The 11,631-nt window shown below is 34.9% G+C and overlaps 1 long non-coding RNA gene across 1 annotated transcript; it reads right to left on the bottom strand.

Moving 5' to 3' along the window:
• Positions 1-1,539: 1,539 nt before the first annotated feature.
• LOC139895847 (uncharacterized) lies at positions 1,540-3,786 on the bottom strand. The gene is made up of 3 exons (XR_011776048.1): positions 3,609-3,786; positions 2,022-2,419; positions 1,540-1,925 (listed from the first exon to the last, which is right to left on the bottom strand). It is a non-coding gene; the product is annotated as an uncharacterized lncRNA (long non-coding RNA).
• Between the last annotated feature and the right edge of the window lie 7,845 nt (positions 3,787-11,631).

The raw sequence follows: 11,631 nt of genomic DNA on the forward strand, positions 1-11,631 counted from the left end.
ATTATATTTGAAGAATGTAAGTGCATGAGTTTGAAAAACCAATCATCAAAAATTTAGTTTATATTTTTTTATTTATTAATTTTTTTAACAGCAGGAAATTTTTACTCTATCAATAGCTTAGTCAATCTTAATCTATCACTCTGTTTTAGTTGAAAAGGTATTATCTTGTGTAACCATGAAAAAAATATCTTTTATATCTCTGTATTGAATTATCAATGTTTGTCTACTCATTTACTGTTGCTAACAATGTTTGTGAGTTACACACGAGAACATGTCAATAAAGTACACATATGTGTTGAATACAACTACAAGAATTACCTTTTAAGTTATTTAACCTTTCTAAGCAGCAGCAATAGCAAAATTGACTTGTGGATGTTTCGGTATGTTAGAAATTTCTTCCGCTTGTGTGGTTTTGCAATTTGTATGTTAGAAAGTTCTACCTTTTCTCCCGAAGAACTTTCTGATGATGTTTGACTTTGACTTTGGGTCGGTTCTGCTGGTTCAGGATCACCCCCTCCACTCCATCAAAACTAAGTTGTATCTCCGCATTATAAGTAAAAATTTCAACTTTTTTGATATCAAAGGATTTGCATATCAAAAACTTAATGTATGAAAGGATAGTACTGATTTAACACCACAAGATTATCCTTTTTTCTTACTTTATTCGATAGAGTTTTATATGCGTTGTTAAATAAGTGCAGAATTGAATTTGACCATAAAGTCAGCATCTTTGATACATTATTCTGCCCCAATGAAACTAGGGTTCAACACAAGTGCAGAATTCTTGAAACACCAATTACCATCCACATGACAATTGGAATTTAAGAATGGTTTAACTCAGCTCAAGACAACACAATTTGAACACCAAAAAGGTCAATTAAGAAGTCAAACTTTCTCATTCGCAAAGATGGAAACAAAGGGGACTACACAGTTAGAATTCCCTTTCACTTTCCATTTAAAGAGTCTTTATTACCATATAAAACCTATAAAATAAAATAAAATAAAATAAAAAAAGAATTTGGAAAAAAAAAAAAAAAAAGTGTTACCTAAAACTAATACTGCCATTTGTGAAACTACTATACGCTGCAAACTGGCTTGCTGAGTCATCCACCACCGGTTCTGAAATGGTAGCAGTAGAGACCGGATCATGATTCACGACAGTATCTGGTTGTTGTAACCGAGTGTAGTGAAACTCGATCTGTAGCCTGTGATGAAGTGGCGTTGAAGAACGTAAACCTTTCTTCATATCATCTTGCAATTCTCTAATAGGAATAGCTGCTAAAAAGCTTTTGATATACTCCTCTTTACAAGATTCTGATTCTTTTCCCTCACAAATAACCTCGTTTTCAATCTTGACAGGTAATTGACTTTCTTGTTGACCCATCCGAACTGATGGACATCACAAACTGATGTAAACGTATGGCCTTTATCAAACAATAATAAAACTAGACATTATTATTAAACATGATGATATATCAGTCTGTTGTATCAACACCATAACATTAAAAACCTTAACATAGCATTCTGAAAATAGACGAGTCCGAAACCATAACATTCAAAATCATAACATAGAAGTACGAAAATAACTAATTATCAATCTGGACTTTAAACAGACCACTCCGAAAATTGCAAAACAATAATAAAATTCAATCTGGACACGAGATGGACTAATCTTAAGAACATCAAATCAAATTAAGTTTTAAAAACCAAAAGAAATTAAAAAGTGACGCAACCACATTCAATCACAAAGATCTTCACCGACATTTCCTTGATCATGCAAAACATTAACTCTAACTGGTTTCCATCCTGATGGATCAGGCTTGATCCACCTCTTGTGTCGGACTGCCAAGTCCACAATCTGAATTATGTCCCCGAGAAAGCTATTGTTTAAGCAAAACTTCTTTAAAATTGTTGCTGCATGATAGCTATATATGTACAAAAAAAAAACAAAAAAGAAAACTCATCACTTGTCTCAAAGCAAAAAAAAAAAAAAAATGTTATTAAGTAGCAAATGTTATTACCTGCATTCAGAAGCTACTATTTTCGAGCATCCATCGGTAGTTTTTAAGTAGCACTCCAACGCATCCCATATTGATTTTGGATGATCCAGACAGTCAATACCCAAGTGGTGTGTAGCATCCCACAAATTTTCACCTTTAAGAACATAAAACCTTAAGTGAACCATAACCCTTTGCCTCTATCAACTTCTGCTCAATGGAAGTCCGTAAGACCTCCATCACATCAAAAACGGACGGCTTGGGATCCATGTATTTAATGCATTTATTTATGTTTCCAAAAGTGGGTATTATCTTTTCCGTTTTTAAGATGCTTAAGGCATCTACAATTACCGCTACCGAGCCTGAGATAGATGATGCTTGAGGTGATTGTGGTTCTTCGGCCATCATTTCGTCTTACTACACTAAATAGGTTAAATTAACATTGTTGTTTAGAAACACAATACAATACGGATGAAGACAATAATACTAAAACAGCAAAGCACAACAACATCGAAGTACATATGTTCTCACTTTTAAGTAGTTAACAACATCGAAGTACAGATGTTCTTCACTTTTACTATTAATTTAGTATGTAAAGGAAGAAGTCTTAAGCATGTACAAGCATTAATTATTTTATTTAGTTTAATACAATTATTTTATTTAGTTTAATACAAGATCAACAAAAGTAATAGAAGGCAAGTGTTGGTAATATAAGGTTTTAAGAAAACGATTTTCTAATCAATTATTATCATGCACTTTCATATAATAATAATAATTTAGCGTATTAATTAAATTAATAATAAATCACCAAAACGAATTCATATAATTTATACGGTTAAATAAATAAATACAACAAAAAAGTTAAAGATTATACTTTTCTTTAGAACCGAATTGATGGAACAGAAACTAAAAATCAAAAGTATGATTGCTGCAAAGACCAATATATATTTAATTAAATCGCAAAGACCAATATATACTCCGTATATGAATATTTAATTTTGTTAGTCGTGAAACAAAACAAAATTGGGGTTTTATGTTTGCGTAAGAAAAAAAAAACAACTGAATTCGTGTGGTTTTCTCTTCCGTCGAACAAAACAACTTTTCTATGGGTTTTGTTATTGGTCGAAAGATAAATCAAGACCAAGTGAATCACAATACAATTGTGATTTTAATTTCCTTATTCAATTAATGGTCTAAAACGTGTTTTGCAAGTCCAATTTTGTAAAGAGTAAATATTAAATTTAATTAAAAATTAAGTAACTATTAATTAATTAATTAATTTCTTTATTACTTGAATAATATATATATCAACATCGACATATATATTATTAATTCAGAGCAATTTAGACAATTTTAAACAAGAGCAACAACATACATAAAAGGCCGGTAGCAAAATTAACAAATTATACCACACACAGAGATATAGACCGCAAGTAATCAGCAACAATATAGTGCATAGATATAGTCAACAAAATTTGGGGACAAAAGGTTGCAAACCGTCGCCGGAACACTTTCCGGCAGCAAGTACAGCTAACGGGGGAGCAAGTACAGCTAACGGCGGAGCAAACACTGTTGAAACTTGAGTCGGGCAGTAAAAAAAAAGCAATATACCTGTCAGCAACGTTGCAGTGGAAGAAACTATCAACTCGCCGGAACAGTACCAAATCCGGTATAGGCGCGTGGCCTGTCTATTGCCGGAAAAACTTGCCGGGTTTGGAACGGAAAAAGCTAAACAGTTTGTAGGTGTAATGGAAAACTTTATAATTTTGAAGTCGTTGATCCGTCGATGAATAGATTATACGTTTTATAAACTACAAGAAACGTACTCCGTATTTCATAACCGGTCTGGAAACCTCGCTATATTTTTCTGGACCCTACTTCCTTTTTTTTTTTTTTTTGTTTTTGTTTTTTTTTTACGAGGAACCCCTCTATGGGCCAGAGCACATTGGCCCCCCCACCGCAGGTAAACTCCGGGTAAACGGCAAGTCAGCCCTCCACCGCTACCAGGTAAGGCATTCTCCAGTTTGGTCATTAAATACGGGCACCCCTTAGGATTGAACCCGAGACCTCCCCTTCACTGAAAGTGCTGGTGGCCACTCAGGCTAGCCTGGATGGTTTACTTCCTTAATTTGTTTGGGCACTAGCAAATACCTAATTCTTTAATTATTTTGGGCCCTAAAATATATGGGACGTATGCAAATGTATAAATTGCACATCCATTGAGCCGGGCCTGGTAAATTGCTTGCAAGAAAAATGGTGGGTCTTCGGATTTTTGGGAAGATATGAACGTTGCTATATATGTACGGAGAGAGATATTTTCAGTTGAAGTAAGCTTAGACACCGAGTATAAATTTATTAGCGACTGATTTTTTGTTTTTGTTTATGCACGTTTTTTTGTTAGGGGTAGCAAATATGGACTATAACATGAATTAATATTAAGTGTTTTCAATACTTTTATAATTATTTTTATATTTTTATTATATTATTATTATGTAAATATGAGTTCTCTTTACGAGATTAATTACATTACATATGTATGTGAAATACATGTCTCAATAAACGGTTGTAATGTAGACTTTTATGTCAAGAAAAATAATAATTGTGATAAAATTTGGAAGAAGGTGGATGGAGAATAAATGCAGTTCATTTATTCTGATAAAGTTAACTACATCAATATGTTTGTAAAAAACAACGACAAGTTTCTTAGTCGGAATTTATGGTTCCACATGTCATCTATATCTATATCTATATATCTATATATAATTAAAAACTGACTCTCATTGTTGTAACACCCCGCCTTTCTAAACATGATGTTTGTGACGTCATACGGAGTCCAAGGTTCGGTATTTAATCATTTAGACGTATTGAGTTGACCACGTTTGACTTTGGATGATTTTAAAAGTGGATTTAGGGTACATCAGGTCACACATCGCGTTTAAAGAGGGTTTATCGCGTTTGGGCAGGTCGCGTATCGCGACAGACGAGATCAATACGGGACGGCTAAAATTCCTTGGACCTGATCACCTTGTCGCGTTCCAGGTGGATGTATCGCGTCCTAACGTGTCGCGAAACGCGACAGGGAGTCACGAAACGCGACAGACACGCTGAAAGACTAATTTGTGCTCGTTTTTGGGTTTTAAATGGGGGTATTTGTGTCTTTTCACTTCAAAACCGGGATATATGCTATGGATCAGTTCCAAACCTTATCCCAATCTCATTTCTCACACACTTCACCTCCTTCATCAAACCCTAGAGTGAAAAACTCAATTTAGTGAGAGAAAACTCCATTTGGAGAAGAAGAAGAGTATTTCGGGTCAAAGCTCAAGTGTTAAAGTTGTTCATCCTTTTGGTGGTATTGGTAAGTCTCAACTCCGAATTTCATCTTTGTGATTTGATATTCAAGATTTGGGTTTTGATCTAGCTAGTTATAAAACCCATTTAGATGGTGAAATGGGTATTTGTAACTAGTTATTGTTGATGTTGGTGGGTTTTGAGTTAGTTAATGATTTAACCATGTTTAAGGCTTGTAAATGGTGTATAATCACTAGTGTTAGTGATTATATAAGTGTTGGAACAACTTTGGGTATATTTGGATTGACTAATTTTGAAATGGGTCAAAATTAGGGTTTAGGTGTCAATTTGGGCAAGATCGATGTTTAACACTTGTGATTGGGTTTAATTGGTGTATTAGGACCATTTTCACTTGTGTTAGTGATTATTGGTTAGTTCGGGCGCGGTTTGAGCTTGGAAGTGCAATTGGGTCGAAATTGCACTAGTTGTCAATTTGGGTTGATTTGTAAATCCACCCTAATTGTGTTGTTTGTTATGTGATTAATGGAATAGGTACTTTCCATTGGCGTGTTGCGGATTATTCGGTTGCATTCATCAAGGCGATAAGGTGAGTGTAAATTTACTATGCACATGTGTATGTGTAAAATGGGTGCGTGTGTGTAGAGTGACCCTTGCTTGGGTTTACTCTATGTTGGTGTGGGTGAATGGACTCCTCTTGTGCTTCGGGTCCATGTGATACGCTTATGCGTTTTGGGTTTTTACCCTTGGTGTGGTGAATTGGCTAGCGTATTGGATAACCCTTTTGGCGATGGGTTGCTAGCATATGTTGTTGAGGAAATGAATATCGGTTAGTGCGAATTCATGATGACTCGGGTAGTTCGGTCATCTTGGTGATGAGGAGGTGAATTTCGGGTTGTGCGAATTCACTAAGGCTCGGGTAGTTCGGCCAACCTCGGTTGTTGAAGTGGTGAAGGAAGTGAATCTCGGGTGGTGCGAATTCACTAAGGTCCGGGTAGTTCGGCCAACCTTCAGGTGGTTTGGGTTAAGGGGTTAACCTTATCGATATTGTTGATTATATTTATTGTATATGCATATATACTTATTGTTGTGTTGTAGCTAATCTTGTGGCGTTAGCTTGGTGATTACGTAGCGTGTAGCTACTTTGTGTATGTGCTCTTTTGTAGTTTGTTTACCATACGGAGCCGGTATGTGTTTATTTTGATGCTTGGTGATGCGTAGCCATTTTATGCATATGTATGTGTATAGTATCTTTACATTCACTAAGCATTAGCTTACCCTCTCGTTGTTGATATTTTTATAGGTTCGCGCGTTGGCGGCTCGGGTAAGCGTGGGGATTAGAGATCTTGGCTAGGTTGCTTTAGAAGATCTTGCTTTTGTACTTGACTAGGATTTGGGTAGCGTAGTCCCAAATCACCATGCTCGGTTTTGTGTAAACGTAACTAGTCGGGTCATAATGATTATAACCGATTTATGATTTAATTAACGTATCATTGTATTAAGGAGTTTAAATTATTAATGTATGTTTTGAGTTCGATGAACTTACTTTGATATTAAATACGTTTTGGAAATTGTGTAGTGGGACCTAAAGTGTTATTTAATGTATATTAAAAAGGAAAAAAAATTATGGGCCGGTTTAATACGGTTTGGGTTGTTTCAATTGCCATAAATGAGCCAACTTAAACCTTATAATTTAATGATTTAAAAGTTAAGAAAAAATTATTTTTCCTTATCTATTATATAATAATTACTAATTACTAAATAATTAAAGGATTAAGAAATTTATTGGTTATAATAAAGAATAGGCTGAAGTGGGATGAAATATGTATCATCTCATGGTTTAAATGGGTTTTTGGCATTCCAAAATTTGTAAGTTACTTTTACACTACCCGTATAAAAACATCTTGAATCCTTCATACATCTCAACTTTCACTAAAAAGTTATCAGTTATAATGTAGGGTATCATGTGAATTTTAATTTTGTTTCTCTAAATAATATTTAGTTTGTTAATTCATGCTCTCCGATATCTTCATTTTCAAGATGAAATAAAAGTCTGTTGTATTAAAAAAAATACCCGAGTCTCTTTATCAAATTGTTATTTCTTTTTAATGTGTAACTTTATTTTATTTAGATAATTCGTATATGTTTATATTATTTTTTCAATAATCTTTTTGTAGGTGACTATCATTTTTGATGGAATGATTATGGGCAATTGTGATGAAATTCAATGGCAAAGTTTAACGGTAATTATAATTTTAAGTCTAGAAATAATATGTTTATATTATTTTTTCAATGATATTTTTGTAGGTGACTATCATTTTTGATGGAATGATTATGGGCAATTGTGATGGAATTCAATGGCAAAGTTTAACGTTAATTATAATTTTAAGTCTAGAAATAATATGTTTATATTATTTTTTCAATAATCTTTTTGTAGGTGACTATCATTTTTGATGGAATGATTATGGGCAATTGTGATGAAATTCAATGGCAAAGTTTAACGTGAATTATAATTTTAAGTCTAGAAGCAGTCTCTATGCCCTTAAATAGAGGAAGGGATGACTTTTTCTATGAGCGGGCAGAGAAAAGATTTTCTTTACCCGTGGGTGAAAGAACGGCTTCTCTTTTACTTTAGGGTAGAAGAATCAATGTTTACATCTCACCTCACACATACTCTATATTGTTGGAATTAAGTATTGTTGTTGTTGGTATTGTAATTGTAATTTTAATATTCAAATGGAGAGTCAAACATTTTCAATGGGGTTTTTCATATATTACAATCACATTAGAGATATTGTAACGGCCCAACTTTTTTGACTTGCTTTTGTGCTTTGTGCTTTCACGAAACTGCGTATTTGTGCGTACTGGGCTATTTTTACTCTGGAATCTTACTACACGTGGATTACTTTCATTTATATGTTAAAACGTGCCTTTAAGTACGTAGGTTACTTAACTTGATCACCGGATGCCTTTATGACCGTGAGTGTCACTTGACGTTTCGAACAAACTGCGTACTGCGTACACGTTTAACTTTTGTCGTAATCAGAACATTATGACTACAAAATATTAATTGTTATTTTATAATAACAATTACTTGGGTTTTTGGATGCTCAATTACGCTTAGTAATTTACTTATGCTTACTAGTTAGTCTTGTTGGACTTTCTACCTTGTTGGACTTTAGCCCACCCTACACTAGTTAGTGGACTATTTAATTAGTCCAATTATAAGTAACTAGTGACCCATTAATAAGTAAGATAAATGCTCATTTATTAGAGGGAACATGCTAGCATTTTTGTCAAGTATTATCCTTAATGTTGCATGGGATCCTAACATAAGCACCAACTTTAGACAACCATTAACCAAAAAGCAAAAATTTATCCCCCTTGTCCCCCCACCAAAACCAACGGCCATGAGGGCCTCATTACACCCATTTCCACTATAAATACAAGCCTTAGCTCACCCATTTCACACTTGATCTCATTTCACAATTTACACACACTTACTCTCTTATTTTCTCTCTAGTCTTTCTCACTCTAAAAAGTGTAAGTATTAAATTTTCTTTCTCTTCTTCTTCTTCTCCTAGTCACGACTTCATCATCATCATTAGAAGATCAAGCTCTTTAGCTTTTGATCTTGTTATATCTTGTAGATTCAAACATGGATTTGAATCCTTCAAGAACATGGAAGATTCAAGCTTTCTAGCTTTGAATCTTCACCTACTTTGTATATCTAAATCTTTTTAGCTTTAATCTTGTTATTTGTTATAAAGATTCAAACTTGTGTTTGTAATCTCCATGTAACTTAAAGATCCAAGCTTTATGCTTCAAGATCTTCAAGAACAACCAAGATGCAAGCTTTCTAGCTTGAATCTTCATATCTTTTGTTGAATCTAAGTTTTCTAACTTATGATCTTATTACTTTGTTATAAAGATCAAAACTTGTGTTTATCGTTTTCATGTAACTTAAAGATCTAAGCTTTATGCTTTAAGGTCTTCAAGAACACCAAAGGTTCAAGCTTTCTAGCTTTGTAATCTTGTAAATTGTGTGAAAAGGATCCAAGCTCTCTAGCTTAGGGTTCCATCACTTCATTTGATTTAGATTATGTTCATACTTGTTTGATTGAAGTAAAGTTTGTAGCTTTAGTTGTAAATGGAACTTGTAATTGTGTTAAGACTAAGAATATGATGTAACCTTGGTTCATCATCTATCTAAGACTCTTAAATGAGTTGTGTTCGTACTTGATCTTAACATATTGTGTGTTGATGGTAGAATCTTGGTCAAGGTGATGCTAACCCATCAACGAGTTGTACACTTGAGGCTACAAGCATCAAGGATGAGAACCGTGATGAGCATCAAGTACTAAGAACCCCACCGGAGCAGCTTGCTTACTGTTTTCAGGATCTGATCAGGCTCCTGGGCTACTGTAAAAGTTGATTTTCAGATAGCCTGGTTCGAGTAGATGACTTTCCGTTTAAGACTCGTCTCAATCCGAGTTACGGTTTGGGATTTATGGCCTTTTCAAAATCACTACACCTTTGTAACGTTGTGCTAAAAATTCGGACCTACTCGCACTTAAACTGTCTCCACGGTCAAACGAAGATGAGTTTGAGTCTAGAAATTGGTCAGCAACCAGAGGACTCCCATACGGAGCCATGGCCACTGATTTCACATCTTTTCGATTTACTTAGAGGCCGTAGCAGCTGATCGAAGTCAGCCTATTGATTCGACCTCTATACTTGTTAAACTTACTTAACTTTTAAGATGATGAATGATGATGATGATGACACTTAAACTTATTTTATGCACTATTAGAACTTATAAGGACAACATACTGACCTAATAACCTTTGATTTAGGTTGACGACCTTTCGGACCGACTTACTACTTGCACACTTTCGTATCGACTTGTATTGCTTATTCACTGTAAGTTATAGCATCCCTTTTTACTATTTTTGGGACTGAGAATACATGCGCCTTTTTATGTTTTACTTACTTGACACGAGTACTTAAACTTTACATATGTGTGGGTTATATAACGGCATAAACTTTCCCCTTAGCATGGTAATGTTTAACTATTGGTTTTTGAACCGGTAGACGCGAATCTTAGATATGGATCCATAGGGTTTGACATCCCCACTCAGGCTAGTCGCGCTAGCATTTAACGGGTGTTTAATACTTCGAGGACATACGCACTCGCCAAGTGCACTTTTAGGGGGTGATAAACATACGTTAAGTCTAGTTATCAGGTGCCCACGGTTAAGCATATACTTTATCATACTGATTTGAATTACTGATTTGAAACGCTTGTTTGAAGCACTGAAATCTCGTGGTCTACAATACATTACTGATTACAAATAAACTATAGCTCACCAACATTCGTGTTGACTTTTTAAGCATGTATTTCTCAGGTGCTTAGACGTTATTGCTTCCGATGCGAGACTTGCTGTCATGCTGTTATAGACTTGCTGTTAATGACCTGCTGTGTTAGATTTCCGTTGCATTACTTAGAGATGTCTCAATCATGGAACTTTTCTTTTGCATTCGTAATTTATGTTATTTTTAAACAATGGCTTTGTAACGACCTTTGGGTCACATACTTATGTTTATGCTTCTATTCATAGGAAGCACGTTATCTTTTGTAAAACGTTATCTTTTTATGAATGCAAAACTGGTTTTCAAACAGCATATAGTGTTTGACCTTGTAATGATCCTGTTGTTGATGATCCGTACACGATGGTTTTGTACGGGGCGTCACATTTGGTATCAGAGCATTGGTTGTAGGGAATTAGGTTGCATTAGTGAGTCTAGACCAGTCCGAGTAGGATTCACTAATAGGACTAATCTACAACTTGCTTGTTTACTTGTTTCTGCGGAACTTACTGCATGCTACTGTTTACTTTTACTGTTGTATGAACTTGCTGCATGCTACTGTTTCCTTTTACTGCTATGTAAACTTGTTGTATGCTTTTGCTTATTCTCGCCACTGCATGCTACTATCTACTTTTTGCATGATACTTCTGTTCATACTGTTATTACTGCCATGTTATGTACTGCTGTAGACGATCTAGGCTGCTGTAGTTACTAAGCTTGATTACATGCTTGCTACCCGTCTGCTTTTCGCTGTACCGACTTGGAGAATTTATCCTTCTTAGTTCAGATGTTTTTCTGAACCCTTTCCCACTAGTCTAACCCTAAGGACTAGTAATTTAATACACATGTTACGACCGTTCCACCGTTCCAGAGATCGAAACGTTACTTCACGCAATCTAGGAGGAGTACCCCTTGGGTTACACGCCCACTAAAGTTGATCCTCGGAGGAGGATAT

Source organism: Rutidosis leptorrhynchoides, chromosome 3 (assembly GCF_046630445.1).
Source record: "Rutidosis leptorrhynchoides isolate AG116_Rl617_1_P2 chromosome 3, CSIRO_AGI_Rlap_v1, whole genome shotgun sequence".
Taxonomy (NCBI): domain Eukaryota; kingdom Viridiplantae; phylum Streptophyta; class Magnoliopsida; order Asterales; family Asteraceae; genus Rutidosis; species Rutidosis leptorrhynchoides.